We start from the raw sequence: 13,130 nt of genomic DNA, 5'->3' as shown, positions 1-13,130 counted from the left end.
AGGATTATTAGGTAGAAAAGCCCATTTCTACATTTTTGTTAGGATTCAAACCTACAATCTGTAAGTTACATCCAGACGTATGTGAATATTAAAAGTTTGCAAGTGAATTCATGCAATGACTCTGGTGGGACTCGAACCCACAACCTTTGAATAACTACAACATACTAGAAGTCCAATGCGCTATCCATTGCGCCACAGAGCCCCTGTTGGTAGTAATTTTCCTTTTGCTTTTACTGCTTGGAGAATAAAATATTGTAATAGATAATACAATCTTTGATGTAACAATTCTCTATATTTTAACACATACAGGTTGATGGCAGAAAAGTAGCAGACAAGATAGTGGTTAGTACCAAGTAGGAGTTCAAAGCTTGTTATTACTGATTGACAGTTGGATTCTTGGTTGAGTGAGACACAGAAGAATGTCACAGACATATTTCTTCAATTATTATCGGTAACAATGGGTTCAAGTGGTGGATTGAATTTTTTTTTCCATTGTTACAAATTTCAAAAAGTTTGTCAGATATTCACAACCTGTCTGTCTAATGGCAAAAATAACCATGTCTGTGTCTTCCAAATGCCAATTTTGGCTAGAAGTCCTGTTTGAAATAAGAGGAGTCACTCCAGCATTTTATCAATATTTTTTCCAGTATTATTCCACTTTTATCATCTGTAACAATGAAATCACATGGTGGAGTGAAATAATTGATTCCATGGAATGAATTGTTGCTATGGATTGTCAAAGTGGCAAAAATAGACATGTCTGAGTATTCTAAATGCCACATTTGGCTAGAAGTCCTATTTCAAATATGAGGAGTCACTCCGGTATTTTATCAGGAATTTTTCCAGTATTATTCCACTTTTATCATCTGTAACATTGAAATCAAATATTGGAATGTAATAATTGATTCCATGGTAAGAAATGTTGTTATGGATTGTGAAAGTTTTACAACTCTGCAAAATGGCACTAAAAGACATGACTGAGTCTTCCAACTGGCTATTAAGCCTACAAATACTCTTTCAAGTATCAGGAATTATTCCAGTATTTTGTGCTACCCAATTTGAGGATTATTAGGTAGAAAAGCCCATTTCTACATTTTTGTTAGGATTCAAACCTACAATCTGTAAGTTACATCCAGACGTATGTGAATATTAAAAGTTTGCAAGTGAATTCATGCAATGACTCTGGTGGGACTTGAACCCACAACCTTTGAATAACTACAACATACTAGAAGTCCAATGCGCTATCCATTGCGCCACAGAGCCCCTGTTGGTAGTAATTTTCCTTTTGCTTTTACTGCTTGGAGAATAAAATATTGTAATAGATAATACAATCTTTGATGTAACAATTCTCTATATTTTAACACATACAGGTTGATGGCAGAAAAGTAGCAGACAAGATAGTGGTTAGTACCAAGTAGGAGTTCAAAGCTTGTTATTACTGATTGACAGTTGGATTCTTGGTTGAGTGAGACACAGAAGAATGTCACAGACATATTTCTTCAATTATTATCGGTAACAATGGGTTCAAGTGGTGGATTGAATTTTTTTTTCCATTGTCACAAATTTCTAAAAGTTTGTCAGATATTCACAACCTGTCTGTCTAATGGCAAAAATAACCATGTCTGTGTCTTCCAAATGCCAATTTTGGCTACAAGTCCTGTTTGAAATAAGAGGAGTCACTCCAGCATTTTATCAAGATTTTTTCCAGTATTATTCCACTTTTATCATCTGTAACAATGAAATCACATGGTGGAGTGAAATAATTGATTCCATGGAATGAATTGTTGCTATGGATTGTCAAAGTGGCAAAAATAGACATGTCTGAGTATTCTAAATGCCACATTTGGCTAGAAGTAATATTTCAAATATGAGGAGTCACTCCGGTATTTTATCAGGAATTTTTCCAGTATTATTCCACTTTTATCATCTGTAACATTGAAATCAAATATTGGAATGTAATAATTGATTCCATGGTAAGAAATGTTGTTATGGATTGTGAAAGTTTTACAACTCTGCAAAATGGCACTAAAAGACATGACTGAGTCTTCCAACTGGCTATTAAGCCTACAAATACTCTTTCAAGTATCAGGAATTATTCCAGTATTTTGTGCTACCCAATTTGAGGATTATTAGGTAGAAAAGCCCATTTCTACATTTTTGTTAGGATTCAAACCTACAATCTGTAAGTTACATCCAGACGTATGTGAATATTAAAAGTTTGCAAGTGAATTCATGCAATGACTCTGGTGGGACTCGAACCCACAACCTTTGAATAACTACAACATACTAGAAGTCCAATGCGCTATCCATTGCGCCACAGAGCCCCTGTTGGTAGTAATTTTCCTTTTGCTTTTACTGCTTGGAGAATAAAATATTGTAATAGATAATACAATCTTTGATGTAACAATTCTCTATATTTTAACACATACAGGTTGATGGCAGAAAAGTAGCAGACAAGATAGTGGTTAGTACCAAGTAGGAGTTCAAAGCTTGTTATTACTGATTGACAGTTGGATTCTTGGTTGAGTGAGACACAGAAGAATGTCACAGACATATTTCTTCAATTATTATCGGTAACAATGGGTTCAAGTGGTGGATTGAATTTTTTTTTCCATTGTCACAAATTTCTAAAAGTTTGTCAGATATTCACAACCTGTCTGTCTAATGGCAAAAATAACCATGTCTGTGTCTTCCAAATGCCAATTTTGGCTAGAAGTCCTGTTTGAAATAAGAGGAGTCACTCCAGCATTTTATCAATATTTTTTCCAGTATTATTCCACTTTTATCATCTGTAACAATGAAATCACATGGTGGAGTGAAATAATTGATTCCATGGAATGAATTGTTGCTATGGATTGTCAAAGTGGCAAAAATAGACATGTCTGAGTATTCTAAATGCCACATTTGGCTAGAAGTAATATTTCAAATATGAGGAGTCACTCCGGTATTTTATCAGGAATTTTTCCAGTATTATTCCACTTTTATCATCTGTAACATTGAAATCAAATATTGGAATGTAATAATTGATTCCATGGTAAGAAATGTTGTTATGGATTGTGAAAGTTTTACAACTCTGCAAAATGGCACTAAAAGACATGACTGAGTCTTCCAACTGGCTATTAAGCCTACAAATACTCTTTCAAGTATCAGGAATTATTCCAGTATTTTGTGCTACCCAATTTGAGGATTATTAGGTAGAAAAGCCCATTTCTACATTTTTGTTAGGATTCAAACCTACAATCTGTAAGTTACATCCAGACGTATGTGAATATTAAAAGTTTGCAAGTGAATTCATGCAATGACTCTGGTGGGACTCGAACCCACAACCTTTGAATAACTACAACATACTAGAAGTCCAATGCGCTATCCATTGCGCCACAGAGCCCCTGTTGGTAGTAATTTTCCTTTTGCTTTTACTGCTTGGAGAATAAAATATTGTAATAGATAATACAATCTTTGATGTAACAATTCTCTATATTTTAACACATACAGGTTGATGGCAGAAAAGTAGCAGACAAGATAGTGGTTAGTACCAAGTAGGAGTTCAAAGCTTGTTATTACTGATTGACAGTTGGATTCTTGGTTGAGTGAGACACAGAAGAATGTCACAGACATATTTCTTCAATTATTATCGGTAACAATGGGTTCAAGTGGTGGATTGAATTTTTTTTTCCATTGTTACAAATTTCAAAAAGTTTGTCAGATATTCACAACCTGTCTGTCTAATGGCAAAAATAACCATGTCTGTGTCTTCCAAATGCCAATTTTGGCTAGAAGTCCTGTTTGAAATAAGAGGAGTCACTCCAGCATTTTATCAATATTTTTTCCAGTATTATTCCACTTTTATCATCTGTAACAATGAAATCACATGGTGGAGTGAAATATATGATTCCATGGAAAGAAATGTTGCTATGGATTGTCAAAGTGGCAAAAATAGACATGTCTGAGTATTCTAAATGCCAATTTTGGCTACAAGTACTATTTCAAATATGAGGAGTCACTCCGGTATTTTATCAGGAATTTTTCCAGTATTATTCCACTTTTATCATCTGTAACACTGAAATCAAATATTGGAATGTAATAATTGATTCCATGGTAAGAAATGTTGTTATGGGTTGTGAAAGTTTTACAACTCTGCAAAATGGCACTAAAAGACATGACTGAGTCTTCCAACTGGCTATTAAGCCTACAAATACTCTTTCAAGTATCAGGAATTATTCAAGTATTTTGTGCTACCCAATTTGAGAATTATTAGGTAGAAAAGCCCATTTCTACATTTTTGTTAGGATTCAAACCTACAATCTGTAAGTTACATCCAGACGTATGTGAATATTAAAAGTTTGCAAGTGAATTCATGCAATGACTCTGGTGGGACTCGAACCCACAACCTTTGAATAACTACAACATACTAGAAGTCCAATGCGCTATCCATTGCGCCACAGAGCCCCTGTTGGTAGTAATTGTAATAGATAATACAATCTTTGATGTAACAATTCTCTATATTTTAACACATACAGGTTGATGGCAGAAAAGTAGCAGACAAGATAGTGGTTAGTACCAAGTAGGAGTTCAAAGCTTGTTATTACTGATTGACAGTTGGATTCTTGGTTGAGTGAGACACAGAAGAATGTCACAGACATATTTCTTCAATTATTATCGGTAACAATGGGTTCAAGTGGTGGATTGAATTTTTTTTTCCATTGTCACAAATTTCTAAAAGTTTGTCAGATATTCACAACCTGTCTGTCTAATGGCAAAAATAACCATGTCTGTGTCTTCCAAATGCCAATTTTGGCTAGAAGTCCTGTTTGAAATAAGAGGAGTCACTCCAGCATTTTATCAATATTTTTTCCAGTATTATTCCACTTTTATCATCTGTAACAATGAAATCACATGGTGGAGTGAAATAATTGATTCCATGGAATGAATTGTTGCTATGGATTGTCAAAGTGGCAAAAATAGACATGTCTGAGTATTCTAAATGCCACATTTGGCTAGAAGTAATATTTCAAATATGAGGAGTCACTCCGGTATTTTATCAGGAATTTTTCCAGTATTATTCCACTTTTATCATCTGTAACATTGAAATCAAATATTGGAATGTAATAATTGATTCCATGGTAAGAAATGTTGTTATGGATTGTGAAAGTTTTACAACTCTGCAAAATGGCACTAAAAGACATGACTGAGTCTTCCAACTGGCTATTAAGCCTACAAATACTATTTCAAGTATCAGGAATTATTCCAGTATTTTGTGCTACCCAATTTAAGGATTATTAGGTAGAAAAACCCATTTCTACATTTTTGTTAGGATTCAAACCTACAATCTGTAAGTTACATCCAGACGTATGTGAATATTAAAAGTCTGCAAGTGAATTCATGCAATGACTCTGGTGGGACTCGAACCCACAACCTTTGAATAACTACAACATACTAGAAGTCCAATGCGCTATCCATTGCGCCACAGAGCCCCTGTTGGTAGTAATTGTAATAGATAATACAATCTTTGATGTAACAATTCTCTATATTTTAACACATACAGGTTGATGGCAGAAAAGTAGCAGACAAGATAGTGCTTAGTACCAAGTAGGAGTTCAAAGCTTGTTATTACTGATTGACAGTTGGATTCTTGGTTGAGTGAGACACAGAAGAATGTCACAGACATATTTCTTCAATTATTATCGGTAACAATGGGTTCAAGTGGTGGATTGAATTTTTTTTTCCATTGTCACAAATTTCTAAAAGTTTGTCAGATATTCACAACCTGTCTGTCTAATGGCAAAAATAACCATGTCTGTGTCTTCCAAATGCCAATTTTGGCTACAAGTCCTGTTTGAAATAAGAGGAGTCACTCCAGCATTTTATCAAGATTTTTTCCAGTATTATTCCACTTTTATCATCTGTAACAATGAAATCACATGGTGGAGTGAAATATATGATTCCATGGAAAGAAATGTTGCTATGGATTGTCAAAGTGGCAAAAATAGACATGTCTGAGTATTCCAAATGCCACATTTGGCTAGAAGTCCTATTTCAAATATGAGGAGTCACTCCGGTATTTTATCAGGAATTTTTCCAGTATTATTCCACTTTTATCATCTGTAACATTGAAATCAAATATTGGAATGTAATAATTGATTCCATGGTAAGAAATGTTGTTATGGATTGTGAAAGTTTTACAACTCTGCAAAATGGCACTAAAAGACATGACTGAGTCTTCCAACTGGCTATTAAGCCTACAAATACTCTTTCAAGTATCAGGAATTATTCCAGTATTTTGTGCTACCCAATTTGAGAATTATTAGGTAGAAAAGCCCATTTCTACATTTTTGTTAGGATTCAAACCTACAATCTGTAAGTTACATCCAGACGTATGTGAATATTAAAAGTTTGCAAGTGAATTCATGCAATGACTCTGGTGGGACTTGAACCCACAACCTTTGAATAACTACAACATACTAGAAGTCCAATGCGCTATCCATTGCGCCACAGAGCCCCTGTTGGTAGTAATTTTCCTTTTGCTTTTACTGCTTGGAGAATAAAATATTGTAATAGATAATACAATCTTTGATGTAACAATTCTCTATATTTTAACACATACAGGTTGATGGCAGAAAAGTAGCAGACAAGATAGTGGTTAGTACCAAGTAGGAGTTCAAAGCTTGTTATTACTGATTGACAGTTGGATTCTTGGTTGAGTGAGACACAGAAGAATGTCACAGACATATTTCTTCAATTATTATCGGTAACAATGGGTTCAAGTGGTGGATTGAATTTTTTTTTCCATTGTCACAAATTTCTAAAAGTTTGTCAGATATTCACAACCTGTCTGTCTAATGGCAAAAATAACCATGTCTGTGTCTTCCAAATGCCAATTTTGGCTAGAAGTCCTGTTTGAAATAAGAGGAGTCACTCCAGCATTTTATCAATATTTTTTCCAGTATTATTCCACTTTTATCATCTGTAACAATGAAATCACATGGTGGAGTGAAATAATTGATTCCATGGAATGAATTGTTGCTATGGATTGTCAAAGTGGCAAAAATAGACATGTCTGAGTATTCTAAATGCCACATTTGGCTAGAAGTAATATTTCAAATATGAGGAGTCACTCCGGTATTTTATCAGGAATTTTTCCAGTATTATTCCACTTTTATCATCTGTAACATTGAAATCAAATATTGGAATGTAATAATTGATTCCATGGTAAGAAATGTTGTTATGGATTGTGAAAGTTTTACAACTCTGCAAAATGGCACTAAAAGACATGACTGAGTCTTCCAACTGGCTATTAAGCCTACAAATACTATTTCAAGTATCAGGAATTATTCCAGTATTTTGTGCTACCCAATTTGAGGATTATTAGGTAGAAAAACCCATTTCTACATTTTTGTTAGGATTCAAACCTACAATCTGTAAGTTACATCCAGACGTATGTGAATATTAAAAGTCTGCAAGTGAATTCATGCAATGACTCTGGTGGGACTCGAACCCACAACCTTTGAATAACTACAACATACTAGAAGTCCAATGCGCTATCCATTGCGCCACAGAGCCCCTGTTGGTAGTAATTGTAATAGATAATACAATCTTTGATGTAACAATTCTCTATATTTTAACACATACAGGTTGATGGCAGAAAAGTAGCAGACAAGATAGTGGTTAGTACCAAGTAGGAGTTCAAAGCTTGTTATTACTGATTGACAGTTGGATTCTTGGTTGAGTGAGACACAGAAGAATGTCACAGACATATTTCTTCAATTATTATCGGTAACAATGGGTTCAAGTGGTGGATTGAATTTTTTTTTCCATTGTCACAAATTTCTAAAAGTTTGTCAGATATTCACAACCTGTCTGTCTAATGGCAAAAATAACCATGTCTGTGTCTTCCAAATGCCAATTTTGGCTAGAAGTCCTGTTTGAAATAAGAGGAGTCACTCCAGCATTTTATCAATATTTTTTCCAGTATTATTCCACTTTTATCATCTGTAACAATGAAATCACATGGTGGAGTGAAATAATTGATTCCATGGAATGAATTGTTGCTATGGATTGTCAAAGTGGCAAAAATAGACATGTCTGAGTATTCTAAATGCCACATTTGGCTAGAAGTAATATTTCAAATATGAGGAGTCACTCCGGTATTTTATCAGGAATTTTTCCAGTATTATTCCACTTTTATCATCTGTAACATTGAAATCAAATATTGGAATGTAATAATTGATTCCATGGTAAGAAATGTTGTTATGGATTGTGAAAGTTTTACAACTCTGCAAAATGGCACTAAAAGACATGACTGAGTCTTCCAACTGGCTATTAAGCCTACAAATACTCTTTCAAGTATCAGGAATTATTCCAGTATTTTGTGCTACCCAATTTGAGGATTATTAGGTAGAAAAGCCCATTTCTACATTTTTGTTAGGATTCAAACCTACAATCTGTAAGTTACATCCAGACGTATGTGAATATTAAAAGTTTGCAAGTGAATTCATGCAATGACTCTGGTGGGACTCGAACCCACAACCTTTGAATAACTACAACATACTAGAAGTCCAATGCGCTATCCATTGCGCCACAGAGCCCCTGTTGGTAGTAATTTTCCTTTTGCTTTTACTGCTTGGAGAATAAAATATTGTAATAGATAATACAATCTTTGATGTAACAATTCTCTATATTTTAACACATACAGGTTGATGGCAGAAAAGTAGCAGACAAGATAGTGGTTAGTACCAAGTAGGAGTTCAAAGCTTGTTATTACTGATTGACAGTTGGATTCTTGGTTGAGTGAGACACAGAAGAATGTCACAGACATATTTCTTCAATTATTATCGGTAACAATGGGTTCAAGTGGTGGATTGAATTTTTTTTTCCATTGTCACAAATTTCTAAAAGTTTGTCAGATATTCACAACCTGTCTGTCTAATGGCAAAAATAACCATGTCTGTGTCTTCCAAATGCCAATTTTGGCTAGAAGTCCTGTTTGAAATAAGAGGAGTCACTCCAGCATTTTATCAATATTTTTTCCAGTATTATTCCACTTTTATCATCTGTAACAATGAAATCACATGGTGGAGTGAAATAATTGATTCCATGGAATGAATTGTTGCTATGGATTGTCAAAGTGGCAAAAATAGACATGTCTGAGTATTCTAAATGCCACATTTGGCTAGAAGTAATATTTCAAATATGAGGAGTCACTCCGGTATTTTATCAGGAATTTTTCCAGTATTATTCCACTTTTATCATCTGTAACATTGAAATCAAATATTGGAATGTAATAATTGATTCCATGGTAAGAAATGTTGTTATGGATTGTGAAAGTTTTACAACTCTGCAAAATGGCACTAAAAGACATGACTGAGTCTTCCAACTGGCTATTAAGCCTACAAATACTATTTCAAGTATCAGGAATTATTCCAGTATTTTGTGCTACCCAATTTGAGGATTATTAGGTAGAAAAACCCATTTCTACATTTTTGTTAGGATTCAAACCTACAATCTGTAAGTTACATCCAGACGTATGTGAATATTAAAAGTCTGCAAGTGAATTCATGCAATGACTCTGGTGGGACTCGAACCCACAACCTTTGAATAACTACAACATACTAGAAGTCCAATGCGCTATCCATTGCGCCACAGAGCCCCTGTTGGTAGTAATTGTAATAGATAATACAATCTTTGATGTAACAATTCTCTATATTTTAACACATACAGGTTGATGGCAGAAAAGTAGCAGACAAGATAGTGGTTAGTACCAAGTAGGAGTTCAAAGCTTGTTATTACTGATTGACAGTTGGATTCTTGGTTGAGTGAGACACAGAAGAATGTCACAGACATATTTCTTCAATTATTATCGGTAACAATGGGTTCAAGTGGTGGATTGAATTTTTTTTTCCATTGTTACAAATTTCAAAAAGTTTGTCAGATATTCACAACCTGTCTGTCTAATGGCAAAAATAACCATGTCTGTGTCTTCCAAATGCCAATTTTGGCTAGAAGTCCTGTTTGAAATAAGAGGAGTCACTCCAGCATTTTATCAATATTTTTTCCAGTATTATTCCACTTTTATCATCTGTAACAATGAAATCACATGGTGGAGTGAAATAATTGATTCCATGGAATGAATTGTTGCTATGGATTGTCAAAGTGGCAAAAATAGACATGTCTGAGTATTCTAAATGCCACATTTGGCTAGAAGTAATATTTCAAATATGAGGAGTCACTCCGGTATTTTATCAGGAATTTTTCCAGTATTATTCCACTTTTATCATCTGTAACATTGAAATCAAATATTGGAATGTAATAATTGATTCCATGGTAAGAAATGTTGTTATGGATTGTGAAAGTTTTACAACTCTGCAAAATGGCACTAAAAGACATGACTGAGTCTTCCAACTGGCTATTAAGCCTACAAATACTCTTTCAAGTATCAGGAATTATTCCAGTATTTTGTGCTACCCAATTTGAGGATTATTAGGTAGAAAAGCCCATTTCTACATTTTTGTTAGGATTCAAACCTACAATCTGTAAGTTACATCCAGACGTATGTGAATATTAAAAGTTTGCAAGTGAATTCATGCAATGACTCTGGTGGGACTCGAACCCACAACCTTGGAATAACTACAACATACTAGAAGTCCAATGCGCTATCCATTGCGCCACAGAGCCCCTGTTGGTAGTAATTTTCCTTTTGCTTTTACTGCTTGGAGAATAAAATATTGTAATAGATAATACAATCTTTGATGTAACAATTCTCTATATTTTAACACATACAGGTTGATGGCAGAAAAGTAGCAGACAAGATAGTGGTTAGTACCAAGTAGGAGTTCAAAGCTTGTTATTACTGATTGACAGTTGGATTCTTGGTTGAGTGAGACACAGAAGAATGTCACAGACATATTTCTTCAATTATTATCGGTAACAATGGGTTCAAGTGGTGGATTGAATTTTTTTTTCCATTGTCACAAATTTCTAAAAGTTTGTCAGATATTCACAACCTGTCTGTCTAATGGCAAAAATAACCATGTCTGTGTCTTCCAAATGCCAATTTTGGCTACAAGTCCTGTTTGAAATAAGAGGAGTCACTCCAGCATTTTATCAAGATTTTTTCCAGTATTATTCCACTTTTATCATCTGTAACAATGAAATCACATGGTGGAGTGAAATATATGATTCCATGGAAAGAAATGTTGCTATGGATTGTCAAAGTGGCAAAAATAGACATGTCTGAGTATTCTAAATGCCACATTTGGCTAGAAGTAATATTTCAAATATGAGGAGTCACTCCGGTATTTTATCAGGAATTTTTCCAGTATTATTCCACTTTTATCATCTGTAACACTGAAATCAAATATTGGAATGTAATAATTGATTCCATGGTAAGAAATGTTGTTATGGATTGTGAAAGTTTTACAACTCTGCAAAATGGCACTAAAAGACATGACTGAGTCTTCCAACTGGCTATTAAGCCTACAAATACTCTTTCAAGTATCAGGAATTATTCCAGTATTTTGTGCTACCCAATTTGAGGATTATTAGGTAGAAAAGCCCATTTCTACATTTTTGTTAGGATTCAAACCTACAATCTGTAAGTTACATCCAGACGTATGTGAATATTAAAAGTTTGCAAGTGAATTCATGCAATGACTCTGGTGGGACTCGAACCCACAACCTTTGAATAACTACAACATACTAGAAGTCCAATGCGCTATCCATTGCGCCACAGAGCCCCTTTTGGTAGTAATTTTCCTTTTGCTTTTACTGCTTGGAGAATAAAATATTGTAATAGATAATACAATCTTTGATGTAACAATTCTCTATATTTTAACACATACAGGTTGATGGCAGAAAAGTAGCAGACAAGATAGTGGTTAGTACCAAGTAGGAGTTCAAAGCTTGTTATTACTGATTGACAGTTGGATTCTTGGTTGAGTGAGACACAGAAGAATGTCACAGACATATTTCTTCAATTATTATCAGTAACAATGGGTTCAAGTGGTGGATTGAATTTTTTTTTCCATTGTTACAAATTTCAAAAAGTTTGTCAGATATTCACAACCTGTCTGTCTAATGGCAAAAATAACCATGTCTGTGTCTTCCAAATGCCAATTTTGGCTAGAAGTCCTGTTTGAAATAAGAGGAGTCACTCCAGCATTTTATCAAGATTTTTTCCAGTATTATTCCACTTTTATCATCTGTAACAATGAAATCACATGGTGGAGTGAAATATATGATTCCATGGAAAGAAATGTTGCTATGGATTGTCAAAGTGGCAAAAATAGACATGTCTGAGTATTCCAAATGCCACATTTGGCTAGAAGTCCTATTTCAAATATGAGGAGTCACTCCGGTATTTTATCAGGAATTTTTCCAGTATTATTTCACTTTTATCATCTGTAACATTGAAATCAAATATTGGAATGTAATAATTGATTCCATGGTAAGAAATGTTGTTATGGATTGTGAAAGTTTTACAACTCTGCAAAATGGCACTAAAAGACATGACTGAGTCTTCCAACTGGCTATTAAGCCTACAAATACTCTTTCAAGAATCAGGAATTATTCCAGTATTTTGTGCTACCCAATTTGAGGATTATTAGGTAGAAAAGCCCATTTCTACATTTTTGTTAGGATTCAAACCTACAATCTGTAAGTTACATCCAGACGTATGTGAATATTAAAAGTTTGCAAGTGAATTCATGCAATGACTCTGGTGGGACTCGAACCCACAACCTTTGAATAACTACAACATACTAGAAGTCCAATGCGCTATCCATTGCGCCACAGAGCCCCTGTTGGTAGTAATTTTCCTTTTGCTTTTACTGCTTGGAGAATATAATATTGTAATAGATAATACAATCTTTGATGTAACAATTCTCTATATTTTAACACATACAGGTTGATGGCAGAAAAGTAGCAGACAAGATAGTGGTTAGTACCAAGTAGGAGTTCAAAGCTTGTTATTACTGATTGACAGTTGGATTCTTGGTTGAGTGAGACACAGAAGAATGTCACAGACATATTTCTTCAATTATTATCGGTAACAATGGGTTCAAGTGGTGGATTGAATTTTTTTTTCCATTGTCACAAATTTCTAAAAGTTTGTCAGATATTCACAACCTGTCTGTCTA

General features: G+C 34.3%; 13 non-coding genes across 13 annotated transcripts; all 13 read right to left on the bottom strand.

The window, feature by feature from the left end:
• Nucleotides 1-116: 116 nt before the first annotated feature.
• Nucleotides 117-202, bottom strand: TRNAR-UCU (transfer RNA arginine (anticodon UCU)). Its single transcript is given in 2 exon segments — nt 117-152; nt 166-202. It is a non-coding gene; the product is annotated as a tRNA-Arg (tRNA).
• A 975-nt stretch (nt 203-1,177) lies between these two features.
• TRNAR-UCU (transfer RNA arginine (anticodon UCU)) lies at nt 1,178-1,263 on the bottom strand. Its single transcript is given in 2 exon segments — nt 1,178-1,213; nt 1,227-1,263. It is a non-coding gene; the product is annotated as a tRNA-Arg (tRNA).
• Nucleotides 1,264-2,238: 975 nt separating this feature from the next.
• On the bottom strand, nt 2,239-2,324 carry TRNAR-UCU (transfer RNA arginine (anticodon UCU)). The gene is given in 2 exon segments: nt 2,239-2,274; nt 2,288-2,324. It is a non-coding gene; the product is annotated as a tRNA-Arg (tRNA).
• A 975-nt stretch (nt 2,325-3,299) lies between these two features.
• Nucleotides 3,300-3,385, bottom strand: TRNAR-UCU (transfer RNA arginine (anticodon UCU)). Its single transcript is given in 2 exon segments — nt 3,300-3,335; nt 3,349-3,385. It is a non-coding gene; the product is annotated as a tRNA-Arg (tRNA).
• A 975-nt stretch (nt 3,386-4,360) lies between these two features.
• Nucleotides 4,361-4,446, bottom strand: TRNAR-UCU (transfer RNA arginine (anticodon UCU)). Its single transcript is given in 2 exon segments — nt 4,361-4,396; nt 4,410-4,446. It is a non-coding gene; the product is annotated as a tRNA-Arg (tRNA).
• A 939-nt stretch (nt 4,447-5,385) lies between these two features.
• TRNAR-UCU (transfer RNA arginine (anticodon UCU)) lies at nt 5,386-5,471 on the bottom strand. Its single transcript is given in 2 exon segments — nt 5,386-5,421; nt 5,435-5,471. It is a non-coding gene; the product is annotated as a tRNA-Arg (tRNA).
• A 939-nt stretch (nt 5,472-6,410) lies between these two features.
• Nucleotides 6,411-6,496, bottom strand: TRNAR-UCU (transfer RNA arginine (anticodon UCU)). The gene is given in 2 exon segments: nt 6,411-6,446; nt 6,460-6,496. It is a non-coding gene; the product is annotated as a tRNA-Arg (tRNA).
• A 975-nt stretch (nt 6,497-7,471) lies between these two features.
• TRNAR-UCU (transfer RNA arginine (anticodon UCU)) lies at nt 7,472-7,557 on the bottom strand. Its single transcript is given in 2 exon segments — nt 7,472-7,507; nt 7,521-7,557. It is a non-coding gene; the product is annotated as a tRNA-Arg (tRNA).
• A 939-nt stretch (nt 7,558-8,496) lies between these two features.
• Nucleotides 8,497-8,582, bottom strand: TRNAR-UCU (transfer RNA arginine (anticodon UCU)). The gene is given in 2 exon segments: nt 8,497-8,532; nt 8,546-8,582. It is a non-coding gene; the product is annotated as a tRNA-Arg (tRNA).
• Nucleotides 8,583-9,557: 975 nt separating this feature from the next.
• Nucleotides 9,558-9,643, bottom strand: TRNAR-UCU (transfer RNA arginine (anticodon UCU)). The gene is given in 2 exon segments: nt 9,558-9,593; nt 9,607-9,643. It is a non-coding gene; the product is annotated as a tRNA-Arg (tRNA).
• A 939-nt stretch (nt 9,644-10,582) lies between these two features.
• Nucleotides 10,583-10,668, bottom strand: TRNAR-UCU (transfer RNA arginine (anticodon UCU)). Its single transcript is given in 2 exon segments — nt 10,583-10,617; nt 10,632-10,668. It is a non-coding gene; the product is annotated as a tRNA-Arg (tRNA).
• Nucleotides 10,669-11,643: 975 nt separating this feature from the next.
• TRNAR-UCU (transfer RNA arginine (anticodon UCU)) lies at nt 11,644-11,729 on the bottom strand. The gene is given in 2 exon segments: nt 11,644-11,679; nt 11,693-11,729. It is a non-coding gene; the product is annotated as a tRNA-Arg (tRNA).
• A 975-nt stretch (nt 11,730-12,704) lies between these two features.
• On the bottom strand, nt 12,705-12,790 carry TRNAR-UCU (transfer RNA arginine (anticodon UCU)). The gene is given in 2 exon segments: nt 12,705-12,740; nt 12,754-12,790. It is a non-coding gene; the product is annotated as a tRNA-Arg (tRNA).
• Nucleotides 12,791-13,130: the final 340 nt, after the last annotated feature.

The sequence above is a fragment of the Mixophyes fleayi genome, chromosome 3, assembly GCF_038048845.1.
Source record: "Mixophyes fleayi isolate aMixFle1 chromosome 3, aMixFle1.hap1, whole genome shotgun sequence".
Lineage (NCBI taxonomy): Eukaryota > Metazoa > Chordata > Amphibia > Anura > Limnodynastidae > Mixophyes > Mixophyes fleayi.
Note: the sequence above shows the minus strand (reverse complement) of the source record. Positions and strands in the feature narration are given on the sequence as shown.